Source organism: Equus caballus, chromosome 1, assembly GCF_041296265.1.
Source record: "Equus caballus isolate H_3958 breed thoroughbred chromosome 1, TB-T2T, whole genome shotgun sequence".
NCBI lineage: Eukaryota > Metazoa > Chordata > Mammalia > Perissodactyla > Equidae > Equus > Equus caballus.
The window spans coordinates 115713228-115735047 of NC_091684.1; the positions used below are offsets into that span (position 1 = coordinate 115713228).

Below are 21820 nucleotides of genomic sequence, written 5' to 3' on the forward strand. Positions count from 1 at the left end.
GAATGTGAAAGGCTTTAAGAAGGGGAGGGGCATGAAGCGAGCGGTGCTTGGGGCCCATATCTCTGAAGAGAAGGAGAGAGTTAAATGGGACGCATGGAAACTGGGTAAGCACCTTCAAAAATTCCTAGCTGAGAAGTTATTAAGGCCTGAGGGACAGAAGGACAAACAGGAGAGTGGGCCTGGCTGAGGCATGCAAAGGTGGGCCCAGCAGGACCTGGTGAATGATGGGCTATTGGGGAGGTAACAGAGAAGAACAGCCATGGGCTTTCTAGCCTCGGAGATTGGGAGGGTGAGACATCATTGATCCGGGGAGAAAAGAGCAAATCTGAGAAGAAGATCTGCATGAGTCAGGGCTCTCCAGCGAAAGAGAACCAATAGGAGGTGTACAGGTATCAAAAGAGATTTACCATAAGGAACCGGCTCACACAGCCATGGAGGCCAGGAAGGCCAAATCTGCAGTGTGTGCTGGCAGGCAGACAACCTGGAGAGCCGATGCTGCCGTTCCAGTCTGAAGGCAGTCTGCTAGAGAATTCTCTCTTGCTTAGGGAGGCAATCTTTTTCTTCTACTCAGGCCTTCAACTGATTGGATGAGGCCCACCCACAACATGGAGGACAATCTGCTTTACTCCCAGATCACCAATTTCAACGTTAATTTCATCCAAACCCACCCTCCAAGCTGATAAACAAAATTCACCTCACAAAGATCATCAAAACACCCATCTGACTCAGCTGACCATGAGCACAGTAAGAGCTGACCGCTTCCCTCAGTGCGGAAATGTTGAAGTTCTCAGCCTGCAAGGGCTGGGTATGCATTTCCTTGAAGAATCACATGAGGGACTTCTGCTGAAACCCACGGAAGCAGCAGCCAGCCCTGCTGAGGTCCGACCTGCAGCACAAAAGTCACGTCCTTTAGGTAGAGTCTTTAGAAAGTTTCCAGCTGCTTCTGCGAGCCAACCATGGACTTCATCATCACATGAAGATGACAGTGTCCAGAGTTCACTCACACAGTCACTGTGTGGAAGGAGGGAGAACGCAGAAGGTGATTTAGATCTGTGCAGGTGACAGGGACTTTCCTGAGGAAGGAACAAAGTCTTACCGAATAATGAGGACCTCGTCCCAGTAGGTCAGCAGAAACACACAAAAAATGACTCAAGAAAATAATGCATTCTTCATGTCACTGCAGCCCCTATACACAGAGGACACATTCAGAGGCCAGCAAACCAGGGTGCTTCCACCAAGAGGAGCTCCCAAATAGATGTGGAATGATACACTTATCGTAAAAAGAATTGCTGTGACAGGCAGAATTCTGAGATGGCTCCCTAGATTCTCTCCCCCTCATATATCCGTATGTTCTCCCAGAGAGTCAATTGAACACTATTCTAGATGCTGCCATGAAGGGCTTTTACAGATGTAATTAAGGTCCCACATCAGTTGACCTTAAGAAAAGGAGATTATCCTAGGTGAGCCTGACCTAATCAGGTGAGCCCATAGAAGGGACTGGGCTCCTCCTGGCTAAAGAGATTCAAAGCATAAAAGAGATTCAATGCAAGGGTCGATCTCTGTGTGTGGCTTAGAAGACGGAGGGGGCCATGTGGCAAGGCACGTGGGTGACCTCTGAGCACTGAGAGCAGCTCCCGCCTGAAGGGCAGCCCAAGGAAACAGGAACCTCATTCCTACAGTGTTAGAGAAGCAGATTTGACCAATAATTTGACTGAGCTTGGAAGCAAACTCTTGCCCAGAGCCTCCCCAAAGGAATGCAGCCTGGCCAACACCCTGGCACAGCCTGTCCGAGCCAGAGCAGAGACCCAGCCTTTCCAGGGCCTCGGACTTATGGAACTGTGAATGAAAACACGTGCACTGTGTTAAGCCCAAAGTAGGGGGAAATTTGCTACACAGCAATAGCAAACTAATACAATTGCTAACACTTACTCAGTGGTCCCTCTTTGCCAGGCAGTTATAAGTTTAATTAATTCAATTAATTCCCATGATCCTGGATGACGGATACTTTTATCATCCCCATTTTTTCTTTACAGGTGAGGGAACAAGGGCACAGAGCATTTAGGTAGTTCTTACTCATTTCTTTTTTTAATAAAAATTATAATGATTTAAGGCATACAACATGATGTTTTGATATACGTATTCAGAGTGAAATGATTACTACAATCCAGCTAATTAGCATCTCCATCTCATATAGGTACCACTTTGTTGTAATTGTAAGAGCTAGAGCTACTCTCTCAGCAAATGTCCAGCGTCCAAGACAGTATTCCTAACTGTAGTCATCATGCTGCACGTCAGCTCTCTAGAACTCATTCATCCTACACAACTGAAACTTTACACCCTCTGATCAACATCTCCCCATTTCCCCAGCTCCGCCCCCACCCCGGTAACCACTGTTCTACTCTCTGCTTCTGTGAATTTGACTTTTTTAGATTCTACATATAAGTGAGATCACGCGGTCCTTTTCTTTCTCTGTCTGACTTATTTCACCTAACATGATGTCCTCCAGGTTCATCCATGTTATCACAAATGGCAGGATCTCCTTCTTTTTTATGGCTGAATAATATTCCATTTTGTATATATACCACATCTTCTTTATCCATTCATGCATCCACGGACACTTAGGTTGTTTCTATATCTTGGCTTTTGTGAATAATGCTGCAATACACACGGGAATGCAGATGTTTCTTCCAGATACTGATCTCATTTCCTTTGGATATATCCCAGAGGTGGAATTGCTGGATCGTATGGTAGATCTATTTTTAAATTCTTGAGGACCCTTCATACCGTTTTCCACAGTGGCTGTGCCAGTTTGAATTCTCACCAGCAGTGCACAAGGGTCCCCTTTTCTCCACATCCTCACCAGCGTTTGTTATCTCTTGTTTTCTTGATGACAGCCATTCTAACAGGCGCGAGGTGATACCTCATTGCAGTTTTGATTTGCATTTCTCTAATAATTAGTGACGTTAAGCGCCTTTTCACATACTTACTGGCCATCCATGTGTCTTCTTACCCATTTCTTCTAATGTTTAGTCAGCACTGAAATTCTGGGGGGCTCCTGGCCTCCCTCCCCCAAGACCCTGGATCACTTTCCCATCCTTCTCCCTTCTACTCACAGGGTGCCTGCCTCCCCCTCTGCCATCAGGGCTCCAGTCTTTCCTTCTCCAAGGCTAACAGGGCGCCTCCTCAAGTTAGGTGACATGGTGGCTCCAAAATGGTGCTGGGCGGGGGACAGGTGGCCCAAATCAAGCAGAGAGTGAAGGGCACTGTATTGGTTTGCTGGGGCTGCCGTTAAAAAGTACCACAGACTGGGGGACTTAAAGCACAGACATTTATTTCTCACAGTTCTGGAGGCTACAAGTCCAAGATCAAGGTGTCGGCAGGGCTGCTTTCTCCCGAGCCTCTCTCCTCGGCTCGCAGGTGGTCTGCGTCTTTGCATCGTCTTCCCTCGGTGCCTGTGTCTGTGTCCTGATCTCCTCTTCTTACAAGGACCTCAGCCAGGCTGGATTAGGGCCCACCATCATGACCTCATTTTAACTTACTTATCTTTTAAAAGGCCTAAACACAGTCACGTTCTGGGGTTTGGGGCTTAGGACTCCAACATATGAATTTGGTGGGGGACAGAATTCAGCCTGTAACAGGCACCAAGTCCAAAGATAAAGGTTTTGTCAGAGCCAGGTGAAAGGCCCCTCAGCATCCCCAGCAGGCAACATGGTCTGAGACCCAGCAGAGCTGCAGGGCCCCCCAGTTCCATCTCCACTGTCTCCTCGAATCTCGCCATCACCTGTACCCAGGACCGTCAGCGCCGGCACCACTTCCTGCCTCACATTCGGAGACAGGTGTATGCCCCACAGAGCACTGGGCACCACGGTGTAATCAGCTCTTCTCATCAGAATTTCAAAGGAGAGCAATGTTTAGCAGTTCAAGCAGGGCCAAGGGCTGACATTAAGCAAATTTCAAGGGTTATTTGAAGTTAATTGAGTTTAATCATATAACGGTTTTATAATTAGTCATTGTGCTCTTGTTTCTATCCGAGTGGACCCAGACTCTGAAGAAAAGGACTGTATCAGCCAGGGAAGGGCCGGGCTGTAGAGGGGATGGCAGCAGGGCCACGGAGAAGGACGTGGTGTGCCCGGGAACCCACTCACTGTGCCCCAAACTTCACCAGCCCTGAGCCTGGATCCCAGCTGGGGTTCCCATGCCCTGCTGGACCCACTGGTGGTTTCTGCATTTTTGTCATGCTCACTTGAAACGTGGGGAAACGTCCCATCTGTGTCAAAATGGAGCCTTGTCATCACAGGTGAGTACAAAGAAACTTCTAAGGTGACCAGACTCATCGTAGGCTCCGTGAATGCTGCTTCAGACTAGACCATGTAATTAGTAAGGCGCTTTTTTTTTTTTTAAAGATTTTATTATTTCCTTTTTCTCCCCAAAGCCCCCCGGTACATAGTTGTATATTCTTCGTTGTGGGTTCTTCTAGTTGTGGCATGTGGGACGCTGCCTCAGCGTGGTCTGATGAGCAGTGTCATGTCCGCGCCCAGGATTCGAACCAACGAAACACTGGGCTGCCTGCAGCGGAGCGCACAAACTTAACCACTCGGCCATGGGGCCAGCCCCTAGTAAGGCGCTTTTTTTAAAAAAATTTTTTTTTGAGGAAGATTAGCCCTGAGCTAACATCTGCCACCAATCCTCCTCTTTTTGCTGAGGAAGACTGGCCCCGAGCTAACATCCGTGCCCATCTTCCTCTACTTTATACGTGGGATACCTACCACAGCATGGCTTGCCAAGCTGTGCCGTGTCCGCCCCCGGGATCCGAACCGGCCAACCCCAGGCCACTGAAGCAGAACATGCGAACTTAGCCACTGTGCCACCGGGCCGGCCCCTAGTAAGGCTTTTTAGTCCAAAAATAACGACTTCCCCTAATCAACTGAAAGCAATGGACTCCTGTGCAGTAATGAGCGACATCCGGCTGCCCGGATTCAACTCCGGCTGGTCTTCACAGCGGGTGCAGCAGGTCCCTCTCACTCAACCAGACCAGATGGTAAGTTTTGCCCCCAAAGCCAGAACGTTTAGCAGCTGGGGACCTCACTGCGTCCCTGAATATTGGAATTAGGAATGACTCAGAGATTCCTAGGAATGCTTTTTGAGGCTGGGCTTCTCAGAGAAAGCCCAACTCTCTGGGAGGGTGAGGGGGCCTGACTGACCAGCAGGACAACATGCAACGTGTCACTGTGTCTGCGATTTCCAAAAAGTCAAGGAATATTCTCTCTTAATTGTGTGACCACAAACTGGGAGGGGAGTGGAGAAGGAAGCTGCCGTTTATCGAGCATTCACTATTGGTCAGACCCTGTGCTGGCTCACCTGTTTCTCATGGCCACCTTGTGGGGTTCCGAATGAAGAGTCTCTGAGAGGCAAAGCCACCTGAGGTCACACATTCAGTGCCAGGCATATCCGACTCTAGCACCTAGGGACGGCCCACCATAACACACCGGCTGGCAGGCAGAAAGAAGACACGGCGGGAAACTGGATGGGTTCGTGCAAAAGCCCCCAGCAGGGTGCAAACAGCTGAGATGCCATGAACGGGGTCCAGCCCACTGTCCTCCCCGGGTTCCAGCTCACACAGAATGTCCAAGGAGTACACGACAGACGTGCTAACACTTTTCTTTGCCTCTCAAGCCCTTTCCTCACAGAGGTCAAAGTAGCTATATGAATAGGATTCCAGGGAAATGATACAATGAGACAAAAGTGTAAAGAACTAAGGGTATAGACTCTGACCTTGTAATTTTAATTATTTCATGATGGAAACACTTGTAAAAGGGACCCTGCAGACCCAGCCCTGATGGCCTAGTGGTTAAAGTTCGATGCTGTCACTGTTTCAGTGGCCTGGATTCATTTCCCGGTTGTAGAACCACACCTCCACCCCCACCCCCCCACCGTCTGTCAGTTGCCATGCTGTGGTGGTGGCTCACCTAGAAGAACTAGAAGGATTTACAACCAGGATATACAACCATGCACTGGGGGTTTGTGGAGGGGAAAAAGAAAGACACCGTGCAACCCAAGCGCCCATCAACAGATGAATGGATAAGCAAAATGTGGTCGATCCATACAATGAAACATCACTCAGCCTTTAAAAGGAAGGAAATCCTGACACATGCTACACATGGATGAACCCGAAGATACTGTGTTAAGTGAAACGAGCCACACAAAAAGGCAAATACTGCTGATTCTGCTTACATGAGGTTCCTAGAGGAGTCACATTCGCAGAGACAGAAAGTAGGATGGTGGTTGCCAGGGGCTAGGGGAGGGGAGAGTTGTTTAATGGGTACAGAGTCTCAGTTCTGCTAGATGAAAGAGTTCTGGAAATGGGTCATGGTGATGGGTGCACCACAACATAAATGTACTTAACTGTAGACTAAAAACAATGGCTAAGATAATAAATTTAATGTTATACGTATTTTACCACAATAAAACAAATTGGGGGGAAAAGGGACTATGTAAGTCAGGGCCTGTGCTGTTTCCCAGAGCTCCTGGGCACCACGCCCCCAAGGCCAGTCACCCCCAATGGAACCTCCATTTCCAGAATGCATAGGGTGAGGCTGCAGAGCCCAAGGCCAGAGCCCAGCCTGTTGGAGCCTCTTGCTCCCCCTTCAGAAGAGGGTCCCTAATGAAAGCTGAGCCCTCGACTCGGGCTTCACCTGGGACAGCTTGTCTTGTACAAGTTCAGGAAGCAGGTCCCCAGTCAGAGGTCCCATTGCTGTGGGGACTGCAGGCGGCTGCCCCCTGCAGGTGCTGTCTCCTCTCCCCCAGGCTCCTGTGGCTGCTGGTCAACGTTTCCGTTCCTTTCATAGGCAACCCCTAGTCTGATGGAATTGTGACATTCTGTGCCACGTTGTAGGTGGTGCCACACACTGTGGAATAATGTATACTGTCTCTCTTCCTCCCTCATACACACACACACATGTACACACACATACTGCACAGTTCCTAAGAGCCCACATCTACAGCAATGAGGGCAAGCCCCCCCTGAAGGGGCTAAGACACAGCTCTGTCTTTCAGGAGGGCAGTCTCCTAAAACATCCAGCAGTACAGGGCAGTGACAACACAAGGCAAGGGGGCAAGGACAGAGGGAAGCCCCGATGCCCCTGAGCATAGAGTGCTCCACCCTGGACCTTGGGAAGGGGCAGAAAGCAGTTTCTGAGGTAGCCACTGACTTGGATCTTGAAGGACAAGGAAATTCAGGTCAACAGGTGGGTAGGGTGGCCAGGACAGAGCTACAGCCGGTGTGGAGAAAGGCAGACATGGAGGGCTAACCCTGCTGCACGGGGTCTCCCTTCTCGCCACGCTTCTCATCACTCACAAGCTGAGGGGTCTTGCTCACTGAAATCATAGGTTTCCACGTCTTCATCCATGGAAGGAGACGGAGAACGTCTCTCCCCCAAACAGAACTGTCAGGAGTCAGTGCGCTCGTGTGTGGGGTTGTCAGGCCCCTTCCCAGCTGAGGACCACATGCCCACCCTCTGCACAGCCCCGCCCTTCCGGGGCTCCTCATTTCTCGGCACATCGTGTCACCCTTGTCGCTTCTTCAAATCTCCAGGCCTCTGTTGGTTGCCTCCGTCAGCCTCCTTGTCTCCAGTTACTTCAGACACACACACACACACTCTCACTCACACTCTCACACATTCACACTCACACAAGAATTCTTGCACACATACTCTTTCACACACTCACTCTTTGACACACAATCACACTCACACTCTTACACACCCACACTCTCATATACACGCTCCCACACACACTCTCACACACACAGTTAACCCCTCAGTCAAGCCCATTACTCTCTTCCTTCCCAACAGGATCCTGCCTGTCATCTTCAGCTCCTCCCTGCTGCTCCTGTCACTGATGAGCCCTCAAAGCAATAGTCCAAAAACTTCACCTACCAAAAAAAAAGACCTTCTGGAAACACTTGTTAAAAACACAGAATCCTGAGCCCCACCCCAGGAGAGTTGACTTTTGTAGGCCTGGGGCCAGGAGTCTGTGGTTCTAACTGATGATTTTGAAGTGGGGGATGAGTTGCCCTGGGATCGCTCCTTCCGTCGTCCCCTGAGAAGCCTCCCTCTCCTCCTGGGCTTCCGGGTTCGCAGTTCTTGATACCCGAAGGCCCTGGAAGGCTGAAGTCTGACTATGTGTTACCACCATTCTCTAGAGAAGAAAGCATTTAAAAGCTCCATTAAGCATAATTTCCATCAGTCATGGAATGACAAATCATTACAGAGTGTCGCCCACATGGAACTGGTATTGTTGATCATTTGACTGTCTTAACTGGCTCAGCCAGGTCTGCAGCACCCAACGTCCGCGCTCCCTCCCCAGGAGCACTGCCCACCAAGACCCTTCATCAAGAGAGCTGTCATTAGCCCCATTGGCTTCCCTAGGGGCGACACGTAATTCAAATTCCCTCCCCACACCCAGTGGCCCAAACTGTGGGTTTTTATAAGGTTAACCAGCATAATTTTTGGCCACAATCCAGGACCACAGCTATACCCACAATATCTGCCACTGCCCAGCTTGGATGTTTTCAACTCCAGGCAACAGACATCCCTGATTCAAACTGGCTTTAAAATATAGACATTGATTATTTCCTGTAACAGGGCATCCAGCTAGGGCATTGATTTGTCCTATGGTGTCTGTAAAGATTGTACTCCACAGTCATCATCATCTTAACACTGGTCCCCTGGAGGTCCAAAGATGGCTGCCAGCAGCAGCCCTCCATCAAACAGGTGAGCTGCAAGAGAGAGAATCCTCCTCCAACAGCAGACTCTGGAACTTTTCACATGGGGCCGACGTAGGTCCTATGCTCACCCCTCGACTCAGCTCAGCCACCAGGGGTAAGCTGCTACATGCTGATTCCCCAGCCACATTTCCTGCCTCCCACAGGAGAGGACACACTGAACAAAGTTGGGGGCCCTTAGGATGGATGAAGGGGGACTGGATGCTGGGTAAGTGATTCCAAGAGCCACTGCAGCTGCTGTGACATTGGCTTTTCTCAACACGAACCCTAGACCAGACACCTGGCAGACCATGATAAGAAGCCAACACTTGCCATGTGGCACCTCTCCAAAAAGAAAGTCATTCATGTGGGGAGCGTCACAAGCCGATCCAGGCAAAGCCAGCCTCCTCCATCACTGGGCCCTTCATCGGTCATACGGACCCTCTGACAAAATCCCTCTTAGTCTCTCTTTTCTCTTCCCCAGGAAGCCCCTGTCGCAATACTGTGTCTTCCCTGCCCCCCTGCACGCCCTTGGCTGTTTAAGCTCTGGGAGACCAAGCAAACAACCTGCCTTTGGTTCATTTGCAGGGGGTGGGGCGCCATTTCCAAAGCCTTGGGTTGTAGGAACATTGTCACAATTTGGGGCATTCGTGGCTCTAGTTTGGAGAGTTTTGTTTTCCCACAAAGCACTTACAGACTAGAAAACACGGAGGGTCAATGTGATGGGGTTTCTGCATTCTAGGCCACCTTTCCTGTAGGTTAGTGTTATTGATTACCCACACCTCAGGCCCTGACAGGTAATCAATAGACCCTCTGACCCAGATATGTGACTCGGCCTGTGGGGGCTTTAAAAACAAGAAGTGAACATGGTAACTCTGGCTCTTGCTTTTCATACACGAGAATTACGTTTTTTTCCCCCAGAGCTGTAAGCTGTTTCTGCTCAAAATACCCCAGCCATCTTCGCAGGGCAGAATCAGAGGGTTCTGTTCATTTTTCTGCTGGCTGGCTCTGCAAGCATCACCAAGCCATTAAGAGCAAGCGACAGGCCAAACTTGGGGGAAATCTCTTCATGCCCCAAAGAGCTAGGATGCTATACCTTCACTCTTTAGGAGGGGCCACCCAACTTCTCCATGCGGGGGGAAGCGGGAAATGATGACTCTGAGGTCAGGCCAGGGGAACAGCAGGGGCCAAGCACCTGCCAGGGGAAGAGGATGGAATACAGAAGCCATTGAGATTGTGATCTTCAGAAACAGAAGGATCATGACTGGTGATAATGACATTGACCCTCAGGCTATGGAGTTAGTGGGATGGGGTGTGGGGTGAGAGGGCAAACAGTGAAAGATTATCAAAGACAAAGAGAAGATGAAACCTCTAAAATGATTTCTGGTATCACCTCCTCCAGGAAGTCAGCCATGACACAACTCAATACCCAGTCTACACTGGAAGCCACCTCCTCAGGCTGCCCATACTTCCCTGGGTGTATCTGTGACACTTTCTGTGAGTCTCTATATTGCTATTCCCTCAAGGCTGTGGGTCCATTGAGTTTGAGGGTGGGAATCATAACCAGTTCACATCTAAATCCTAGCCCCAAACAAAACCAAGAACATAATAGAGTCTTAACAAAACCTACTGAATGAGTGAATGAATGAGTGAACTTACAAATGAGTGGATTTATGAATGAGTGAATGAATTTATGAATGAGTGTGTGAGTGAGTGAATGAGCCAGTGATTGAATGAATAAATGAAAATGTAGCATCCCACAAAACACAGAGTATCAAGGTGCTAATATCCCCAAGGATAACAGCCCAAAGGAAAGGGGCACCTTACTTCCCTTTCCTAGAAGTTTGCAAACGATAATTGGGTCGATGCAATAAAAAGTACAAAGACTTTTACGCCCAGAGCTCAGTCCAAATCTTGGCTCCACTAGCAAAGTGAGTTTAGGCAAGCTATTTAGCCTCTTCTTGCCTCAGTTCTATCATCTGAGAAATAGGAATACTATACGCCTCCCTGATAGAGCTATACTGAGAATTCGAGATAAGGTATTCTCACTGCTATGCTGGCACACAGTTGGCACTCAATACATTGTTGGGATTAACCAAGTTCTGCAATGGCATGGCCAAAGCTGGGGTATCTGTCATCAAGCCAGGGAAGGTTAACCTCACGGAGAACGCCAGGGTCATTCTAAGATAGCAGACCGCTGGGCTGTGGTGCCAAAAATAGTAGACCACAACTTCTCTCTTCCCAGTCTTGAAAAGGATAATAAATCCTGACCATCCAATAGGCCATCAGTGAAAATTCCCTCAAGGAATTCTTGAGCTGATAAACTCAAAACTGATAAACCAGGAAAGGCAAAGGCACTCACTGCCTCTGTGTAAATGAAGTTACGGCAAATATTAAGTTGCCAAAAATGTCAACATGATGTATCGGTCAGGCTACACTAGGATGTGCTGTGGTAACAAACAACTCCAAAATCTCAGTAGGTTAAAAATTGTGTCACATGTCCTTTGTAGGTCAACAAGGGGACTCCGCTTGGAGATCCAGGCTTACTAAAAACTTATCATCTCAATTGGTGCTGGTCACTGGTGCCCCAGAGAAAGAGAGCTCTAGAGGATCTCACATTTGCAATTAAATGTCCAGTCTGTGGGTGACATGGTCCATGTACAATCATTGGCCTGAACTAATTACTTGGCACCAGCCAACCACAGAGGGGCAGAAAGTGCAGTCACAGCATGAGCCTAGAGTGGGAAGAAAGGGAAATATTTAGTGGATAGCACTAATGAACACCACGTGCTACAAGAGGGGACATCTAGTAAGCTCCATTCACACCAGCCCTGGACAGCAGTGCCACAAGGATGACTGGAAGGCACAGCATCAAACCCCTCCCGAGATCTAGCAGCTCAGCGCGGAAGCAGGGATCATCACAGAAGACAGCTCTATTTTTCATTTAGCAAAAGGTGGGGAAGCTCAGAATTTCCTCGCTGCTCTCGTTAAAAGTCAGCAGTATTCACATCAATCGAGCATGCACATCCTATCACAATACCGCCTGTGTTGGGCAAGAACAGGATGAAAAGCCTCAAAACAATTGGATTCTTGCATGGGGGTGACAAAGTGCTTCTTTCCCTAATTTGGAAGTGAGTTTAAACATGCACAAGGCAGCAGAAACTCCTCCGGGCATATTACTCTGCCAGGTACGGCTGTGAGTTATTAGCAGCAGCAATACCCGCCGGCTCTGCCAGGCTTGCAGGGCGCTCAGGAAAGGACCTCGTTTTCCAGGTCAAAATCATTAGGGAGTTTAATTAGCACCTTGGTATCAGGATCTACATGTAACCCCATCCTCTGAGGCCCACATAAAGTTGACTGGGGGGCCCTGTTCCTTGCCAGGTGGAAAGTTCAGTGCTCCCCAAGATATTTTTGGACTCTTGGGGCTTACATTCACAGGGGCTCCTATGGCGTTGCTTCCTTTCTCCCTACTCCTTCATCCCACCAGCCAAAGGGAAACAAGGACAGGAGCAAAGGTGGGGAACTGCCTGGTGGGAAGATAACAGTAAGAGATGTGGTGCTGCGAGAACAGGACGTGGGCATGAGAGCAGCCCGGAGAAGCAGGCTGGGGGCTGGGGGCGGAAGGTCTTGGGCACCACAGAAGGAAGCTGGACGCTATCTAGCCCTGAGTGAAGGCAGGGAAGGATTTTAAGCAAGGAAAGCACATGGTCAGATCTGTACTTTAGATGGGTTACAGGGCAACCGTATCTATAGAAACTGGTGAGGAAGTAGATAAAAATAGGGAGAGTCCAGAGGGCTCTTGCAGGAGTACTGATGAGAGACCCTGTGTCTGACCTGGGAGGAGAGACAGAGCAGTGGGGACCAATGTCTGAAATAAATTAAGAAAGTAAAATCCACAGGCTTAGTGATTAAAAACAGGGGTAAAGGAGGGGCAGGAGTTTAGAGGGTGATGGGAATGAGTGGAGGCAGAAGGATGGGGAAGCCAGGATGCGTTCAGAGAAGAGCAAGTCGTCAGGTGGGGCAGAAAGTGGAATGTTCTTAGGGAAGGTATGGTTAGGAGCCTGGAAAGCTAGGGGCTGGAGGACTTTGAGCTGAATCCTATAGGCAAGGGGTAGTCCCTGAAGGGTTTTGTTTTAATTAATTAATTTGTGTATTGAGGTAACAGTGGTTTAAATCATTATATAGATTTCAGGTGTACATCATTATAATTTGACTTCTGTATACATTACATGGTGCTAACCACCAAAAGTCTAGTTTCCATCCATCACTGTACACATACACCCTTTTACCCCTTTCACTCCCCCCCATATCCTTCTCCTCTGGTAACCCCCAATCTGTTCTCTGGATTTATGTGTTTGTTTGTTTGTTTATCTTCCATAAGAGTGAAGTCATATGGTATTTGTCTTTGTACATTTGACTTAGCATACTACCCTCGAGTTCCATCCATGTTGTCACAAATGGCAAGATTTCATTCTTTTTTATGGCTGAGTAGTATTCCATTGTGCATATATACCACATCTTCTTTATCCATTCATCAATTGATGGACATTTAGGTTGTTTCCAAGTATTGGTTATTGTAAATAATGCTGCAATGGACATAGGGGTGCACATATATTTTTGAATTAGTGTTTGAATGTTCTTTGGATAAATACCCAGAAGTAGAATAGCTGGATCATATGGTATTTCTAGTCTTAATTCTTTGAAGAATCTCCATACTGTTTTCCATCGTGGCTGCACCAATTTACATTCCCACCAGCAGTGTATGAGGGTTCTCTTTTCTCCACATCCTCTCCAACACTTGTTATTTCTTGTCTTTTTAATAATAGCCATTAGGACAGGTGTCAGGTGATATATCATTGTGGTTTTGATTTGCATTTCCCTAATAAATAGTGTGGTTGAACATGTTTTAATGTGTCTCTTAGCTGCCTATATGTCTTCTTTGGAAAAATATCTGTTCAGATCCTCTGCCCATTTTTTAATTGGGTTGTTTGATTCTTTGTTGTTGAGTTGTATGAGTTCTTTATATATTTTGGATATTAACCCTTTATTGGATGTATGATTTGTGAATATCTTCTCCCAATCAGTAGGTTGCCTTTTCATTTTGTTGATGGTTTCATTTGCTGTGCAGAAGCCTTTTAGTTTGATGTAGTCTCATTTATTTATTCTTGCTTTTGTTTTCCTTGCCTGAGGAGAGATATTCAAAAAGATACTGCTAAGACTGATGTCATAGAGCATACTGCCTATGTTTTCTTCCAGGAATTTTGTGGTTTCAGGTCTTATAATCAAGTTTTTAATCCATTTTGAGTGAATTTTTGTGTATAGTTGTGATTGTGGTCTAATTTAATTATTTTTGCATGTGGCTGTCCATTTTACAAACATCATTTCCTGAAAACTTGAAGATGTCTAAGCAAAGATCTGACAGGACTGGGTGACTTATGCTGGCAGCTTGTCTGTCTAGAGTAGGATAAACCAACATGGAAGTACCTTACAGACTAACTTCCTTAAAAACACAGAAAGTTACATTTACATAAGGGATGTGGTGATTTTAAAATATGTCCAGAAATTCCTCAAAATTGCTCCCTTCAAAAGGTGGGAACTGGGGCCAGTCCAGTGGCGCAGCAGTTAAGTTCACACGATCCTCTTCAGCAGCCCAGGATTCACCAGTTCAGATTCTGGGTGCAGACATGGCACCGCTTGGCAAGCCATGCTGTGGTAGGCATCCCACATACAAAGTAGAGGAAGATGGGCACAGATGTTAGCTCAGGGCCAGTCTTCCTCAAAAGAAAGGTGGGAACTAATTCCCCTCTCCTAAAATAAAGTAAGAGCTGGCTTCTAACAAATAGAATTGGGAGGAAGAAGTGATATCAGACATCCAAGACTAGGTCTCAAAAGGCAGTGCATCCTCCCCCTTGCTCTCTCTCGTGGACCATCTGCTCACAGGGATGCTAGCCACCATGTTGTGAGGACACTCAAGCAGCACTATGGAGAGACCCATGTGGTGAGAAACTGAGGCCTCCCACCAACAGCCGTGTGAGTGCGCCATCTTTGAAGTGGGTCCTCCAGCCCCAGTCAAGCCTTCAGATGACTGTGACTCCAGCCAATATCTTGGCTGCTACCTCACAAAAAACCCTGAGCCAGAACCACCCAGCTATGATGCTTCCAAATTCCTGACTCTCAGAAACCGTGTGAGATAATAAATGTTGATTTCAGCCAATATGTTTTGGGGTAATTTGTTACACAGCAATAGAAAACTAATACACTGGGATGTTCAAGAAATAGTTGGAAGATGAATGATAAAATGCAGGGAGCAAGGAGACCTGTTGAACAGCCCTTGCCAAAGTTTAGGAAGGACATGGAGTTGCTGAACGAGGGTGATGGAAACAGAAAAGACAGGAACACCCATGAGTGATGAAAGATGGAAATGCTAGGGATCTTGGTAACTGGTTGACCATGAGAGGCGTAGGAAAGGAAGATCGCAAAGCTTGTTCCAAAGTTTGGAGCCCGAGTGATTGAGAAGGACCCAAAAGCCTTTGGAAATGGAAATTACGTGGACCTGTCGTTGTCATCATAAATGTCATCATCACGTTGTTAGTTTTGGTATTTAGAACAGTTTTCCTTTTAAAGAATATCTTCTCAAAAATGGCTTCTTATAAAATGATTTCACTTAAAGGGGCTTCTAAACTTGTCATTTCAAAGATTGAAATGGCCAAATCATGTCTTGTTACACTAGAAAGTTTCCATTTTGATGCTTTGTTTTCTAAAATGCTTGCAGTTACCCTTGACCATTTGAGAAACCTGGAGCAGGCGTGGCCTCATTCAATGGTCAGATGAGCAAGCTAAAATCCTTTGCAGCAGCATCTTATAGCACTTTAACCAAGTGTGTGTTGACTAAAGATCTGGTTCGCACGCACGCACGCCCATGGGCACACAGCCGCCTCATCAGAATTCCCAGCTGAGAGACAACTGCAAGCACCACATTGATTGACTCATCAACACCTTGGAGCTAAGCAGAGAGAAAGGAACTCAGCTGGACACAGGAGGAAGAAGCGGGGGTGTTGACAGCGTCTTCTGAGAAGGATGCTTGAATCAGATGATACTCTTCTGCTGGACATCACAGGCAGCAGATGCCTATGCCTTGCCAAGAGCCAGATACAGCCAAACGTTTGGTAAAAGCTGAGGCTGGCCCCCAGGATCAGGCACAAAGAAATCCATTTGCACACTCTCCTTTGCTGCTCCTTCAAGGGGCCACAGAAACACTGAGGGAACTCCAGTTTATTCGAAAAGTAGAAAAAGTTCCGATTCTAGGCTGCCACCAAATGAACTCACTCTCCTACATGGCTGTCATTTCCAGGGGCAGGACAGGCCAAAATAGAGGAACAGAGAACATCACTTTATTCTTTATCTTACTCACCGATTCCGCCACCTACTTGTTTTGGATGGTGCCAATTAAGAGCATCCATGACAATCCCATGATATTAATACAGGTCTTCTCTTGACTGGATTTTTTGGGGGACCTGTGGTCAATTCTCAACAGGCATATACTAAGCACTGACTGCCAGCCCCCCTGCCCTGACTCTGTGACCCCCTGAATGGAGCCCCCCCGAAGTCCTTCCCATGCTATGTAAGCTGTGTGGTACAGGCTCATTTGGCCGTCTGTCTCCCACTCCATCAGTGGTTCTCACTAGAGTGATCTGTGTCACCCAGGAGACATTGGGTGATGTCTGGAGACATTTTTTTTTTAAGATTTTATTTTTTTCCTTTTTCTCCCCAAAGCCTCCCAGTACATAGTTGTATATTATTCTTTGTGGGTCCTGCTAGTTGTGGCATGTGGGACGCTGCCTCAGCGTGGTCTGATGAGTAGTGCCATGTCCACGCCCAGGATTCGAACCAACGAAACACTGGGCCGCCTGCAGCGGAGCGCGTGAACTTAACCACTCGGCCACGGGGCCAGCCTCTCTGGAGACATTTTTTTATTATCAAAACTGTGGAAAGAGGGGAGGTGCACCTGGCATCTAGCAGGTAGAGACCAAGGGTGCTGCTGAACACCTTACAGTGCACAGGACGGCCCCCACAACAAAGAATCATCTGGCCCAAAATGTTAATAACGCTGCGATCAAGAGATTATAAACTCCATCCAGGTGGGCACTGGGCCTTTTCTTGCCCGTTCTTTGTCCCCAGTGCCTAAGACACACTGACTGGCTCACAGCAGGTATGGAAGGGAGGGATGAGAGCAGAAAAAGGAGGGACGGAGTGGGGGCACATTCTCTGGAGAAACCTAAACGCTGGATGAAGGGGCATTACTAATTTTGTCTTGACCAGCGTGCTGTAGTCTCTCTGTCAAAGAGTTATAACCTCCAAACTTTTATCAATCCAAGCACGGTTGTTGATATCTAGCCGGATGCCCCTCCCAGCACATCAGGCAGCATCGCTCCTAATCAGTAGCCCCTTGTCTCCAGCCAGAGAGCCACAAAAAAGGAGGTCCTCCTTCTCCACCCGAAGTGTGCTCACAAGTGGGGCCCACAAGTGACCTTGGACGCTGACCTTCACCTTTATCGATAAAAGCCACACAGGTCTGACCACCCCACAGCCTATGCGTGCACACACACACACTCAGGCATGTATGCACACACAGGAACTAACATGCAGGGCCACTTGACACTGCTGCTCAGCGCTGGAGCTGGTGGCAGGATGGTCTCATTCCCAGTTGCAAACACAACTCGGTGAGTTCTGAACTCTTCCGTTCCAGACTGATCTGTACAATCCTTCCTCCCCCTTCCAAGTTTCTTCTGAAAGAACACAAACTCCAGCAAGACACACTGGGATGCAAAGTGTGCACGCAACCCTCTTCCAGGGGGGTCATCGTTTTCCTGGGCATCACCCTCCCATGCACCCCAGGCCAGCATCCCTGGCGACTGCGCTGGCTGACTGATGGAGCAAGAAACGGATTGAAGAGAGGCTGTTGACAAGGGGTCCACAAGCACGGCTCTGCCTGCCAAGGTTTCTGTAACTCTGGAAGTATCTGTATTTGAATGAAAAGTCCAGCGTCTGCAGTCACCCACGAAGTTTTTACTTGTGGCAATGGAGCACGCATTCTAGAAGACCACAAAGGCAAGCCAAGGCTGTGAGGGACCAGAGAACAGCCTCATTGGTGGGATCCCCAAAGTTAGACTTTCCTCCTTCCCGGGGATGGAAGGTCCTGTATTGACCATGTCTGTCATTGTCTGTATGCTGATGCTTTGATATCCAGGCCTTGCTGACCCTGGAGGGACCGCCTCTTCCAGAGTTAGCCAATTCCTAGAGACAGTAAACAACTCCATGGCACCGAGAATCCTTCCACATGCAAACCAGCCAATCCAGAGCCCACTCCCCAGACGCTTCCTCCATGGGCTCACATCCTCAAAGCCACTCTCCACCTGCCCACTTCACCCCAGGGCTGGGTTCTAGACAGCCAGGGACAGCCTCTAAACCCCAGAATCCCGAAATTATCCAAACTAGCCTGTCCTAAGCCTGCTTACCTTGCCTTGCTGTTTCCTTCTATGGAAACCACAATAAAGGCCCTCGCCCACGATTCCCCCTCACTCCCTCTGCCCCCTGACCAACCCTGGTGCTTCCCCGCATTGCCCTGCCTAGGGCACTGTGCCTCCTGTGTTCTACGGAACAGTGAATCTGATAAAACTCTTCTCCATGACAATCCTCATTTCCATGTCTGCATGCCTTACTATATCTGATCAACACACATCCTGGGTACCCTCAAAACAATGCCAAACCAGTAACAGTCAAAAATGCCACGGGGCCAGTCCAGCGGCATAGTGGTTGCGTTTGTGCATTCTGCTTTGGTGGCCTAGGGTTCATAGGTTCAGATCCTGGGCACAGACCTACACACTGCTCATCAGGCCACACTGTGGCAGCATCCCAGATACAAAATAGAGGAAGACTGGCACAGATGTTAGCTCAGAGACCATCTTCATCAAGCAAGAAGAGGATTGGCAACAGATGTTAGCTCAGGGCCAATCTTCCTCACCAAAAAGAAAGAAAGAAGAAAAGAAAAGAAAAAATGCCAGAGCACCAGCATTTGCAGATGCCTGTGCCCACTTGGGCCTGGGTCATGGCGGCACAGCCAGACCCTCTGCCATCTGTTAGGTCCCTCCTCATCTCAGTGCTGGAGGAGTGAGCGGAGAAGGCAGCCAGGAGCAGGAAGGAGAAAGGACACCACACTTTGGAAGCACAACTGTGTGCAAACACAACACCCGGTGCACACATTCTCTCTTCTATCATTGCTACAAACTTCGAACACAGAAGAGGCTTGGGAGCAGTTAAGGCTCCACAGGCATCAGAGGTAGAACCAAGATTTGACCCCAAGACCCAAATGTGGGCTCTGTTTCCACCTCCCCAGGCTGCCTTCCCCATGGACAGTTTAAAGCATCGAAAAAGATGTGTCTTTTTTTCTTTTCTGGCACCAGCAAGGACCACGCAGAAAAGGCCACTTTCAAGGGTGTCACTGCTGCAGCCCCGGGGCCCTGTGGTCCAGCTCTCCACGATGCCCTTCCCAGTGACACTCAGTTAGTGGGTCATCTCCAGGAGCCCATGGCCAGCGATGGCTTCCAATGTCCCCTCTTCTTGGGACATTAGCATTTTAGCAGCACTCCCCATGCGACCGAGCCTTCCAAGTGGTCCCTTCCCAAGCCCTGCCGTCTGCGGCATTACACGCGGTGGAGTGTTTTCAGAACTACACAGCAACACGGCCAAGGAGGTAAAAGGGGGATTGTTCCCAGCCCGGATCTGCTCCTGGGGGACTTCACAGCACGGCCTTGGTGGTGAGAACAGAGAAAGTGCCTTTGGGAAGCGTGGGGGCCGCCGGCGCTGCTCCGGCTTGAAGTCAGGCCTTCCCACCAGAAGCCACGGGGCTCGTTCAGGTCGCCTCACCACAACTGACAGGAAAGCCTTTTTTTTCAGAGCTCACATTGAAAAAGAGCCACCTCTTGGTGCTACAGCATTTGCACGGATCCTGTGGGAGCAGAGAAACAGAACTGGCTGGAGCTGGGAGACGGCACGTGAGGAAGGTTCTGAATTTAAATCTGCCTCCAGCTTTCACACCTGAGGAGGAGCACTGTGCCCCAGCATGACCACGAGGCAGCACCAGACAAGCACAAAATAAAGAACATTCCACTGGAAAAAAAAAAATAAAGCAGAGGTACTATGTGCTTGGAAAATGTCACTGTCATAAAAGAAAGAAATGTTGTGGAAACGTTCCAGATTAAGGGGTCTGCAGAGACAAGACAACTAAACGCAGCATCTGCCCCTTGACTGGATGTATCACAGGGGACATGTTCTAAAGGACATTATTAGGTCAAGTGACAAAATTAGAATACAGACAGTAGATTAGAGGAAAGTATGGTGTCAACGAAAATCGATGATGTTGATAACTGTGATGACATAAGAGATCAGCTCCATTCTCAGGAAACACACGCTGAAATCTTCAGGATTGAAGGGCCAAGATGATGCACCAGTCTAGAACGGGTCAGAAACAACATGACACCCAGAGCAAATCTGAGCAAAGCGTACACGGAGGCTCCTTGTACTATTTGTATTTTTTGCAACTCTTGTTAATTTTAAAATCATCCCAAATTTTAAAATCATTCCAAAAAGTTGGTTTTTAAATCTGATCTTTGAGTGACTGCGGGCAGAGGTAGAGATGCAGGAGGCAGCGTGGGGCCCAGGAGAGTACCTGTTCCAATGTTCTCCAGTATCCGTTATGTTCCAGAAGCTTCTCTAGGTCCTAGCCCAGTGGGTATGGAAACCAACAGTCTCATGGAGCTGACAGACTGGAGGAGGAGGCAGAAGACAAACCAAAAGTCGCAAGTAAATTCACTCTTCAAGGTTGGAGGGAGAAGTTCAAAAAGATATAAGAGAGTGAAATGGGGAGCCTATGAGGAGGTACAAAATCGGAAACCTACATTAGACCATGTTTCACAAAAACTTAAGCCGGAGCTGAAGGAGGCTGGAGTAAAGACTTGGGAGTGGTCCTAATGGGTCTAGCGGATGCGCTTGCCCTGGTGCAGGAAGCAAGGGAGGGGCCTGGGGCTTGAGCAGTCAGGTGACAGGTGACAGGAGTGCCTCACTGAGACCAGACCACCTCTGGGGAGCCACGCTCAGCTCTTGGGGTACCATCCACACAGCTGTTTCTGTTTCCTACCCTTGTACTTCATGCTCCCTGCAAGTTCGTCTTCCCTCTGGTTCCCCTGGACATATCTGGCTCTGGCTGGCTGCTTGCCCTGATCCAGGGGTTCCCGCTTTCCCAGGCCTGGTCTTGCCCCCCTGCACCTGTGGCCAGGTTTCCCTTCTTGGGAAGAAGTCTGATTCTAAAGCTGCAGCCTGGGGCTGGCCTGGTGGCCAAGTGGTTAAATTTGCTCAGCTTCAGTGACCTAGATTCGCCAGTTGGAATCCTGGGCACAGACCTACACACCGCTCATCAGGCCATGTTGTGACGGCGTCCCGTAAAGAACTAGAAGGACTTACAACTAGGATGTACAACTATGCACTGGGGCTTTGGGGAGAAAAAATAATAATAAAGAGGAAGATTAGCAACAGATGTTAGCTCAGGGCCAATCTTCCTCATCAAAAATAATAAATCAAGCTGCAGCCTCACCAGTGCCCATCTGCAGTCCTGGGGGCCTGGGCGCTCTCTTTTAGACCTCCTCGGTCAAATAGAAGCAGTGCCCTGTGGTGGTTATATGATTCCCTCCAGCAGCCCCAGAGCCTGTGGAGCTGCTCTGGAGGACACGGGCGCCTCCAGTGGAGGAACGTGGCCCCAGAGCACTGGGACCTCTGGCGTCTCTTTGACCCTGATGCCAATGAGAACAGACGAATCCCAAGAGGCCCCAACAGGGACAGCCTCCTCAGTGGGACCACTCCTGGAGGCCCTTGGGGCTGCCAGCTTGGTGGGCAAGAGGCTCTGGAATCAGAAGTTCCACTGGTGAATGCTGCCTCTGCCCTTCCTTGCCCTGTGGGCTGACTCCCCTCTCTGGGACTCTATTTCCTCACCTGTAAACTGGGAGCAAC

General features: G+C 48.6%; 1 protein-coding gene across 7 annotated transcripts in view; it reads right to left on the bottom strand.

Moving 5' to 3' along the window:
• The window catches only part of FAM169B (Protein), a 210696-nt gene that overhangs the window by 90312 nt on the left and 98564 nt on the right, over window positions 1–21820 (bottom strand). For 2 of the 7 annotated variants that reach the window (XR_011439013.1, XR_011439025.1), the window contains one exon: window positions 20487–20583. The exons of 4 other annotated variants lie outside the window; for them this stretch is intronic. The gene's annotated coding sequence lies outside the window, so the exon portion shown is untranslated. Of the gene's footprint in view, window positions 1–20047; window positions 20270–20486; window positions 20584–21820 lie in introns of those variants that run through there. One more of the 7 variants, XR_011439014.1, reaches the window with a different exon arrangement.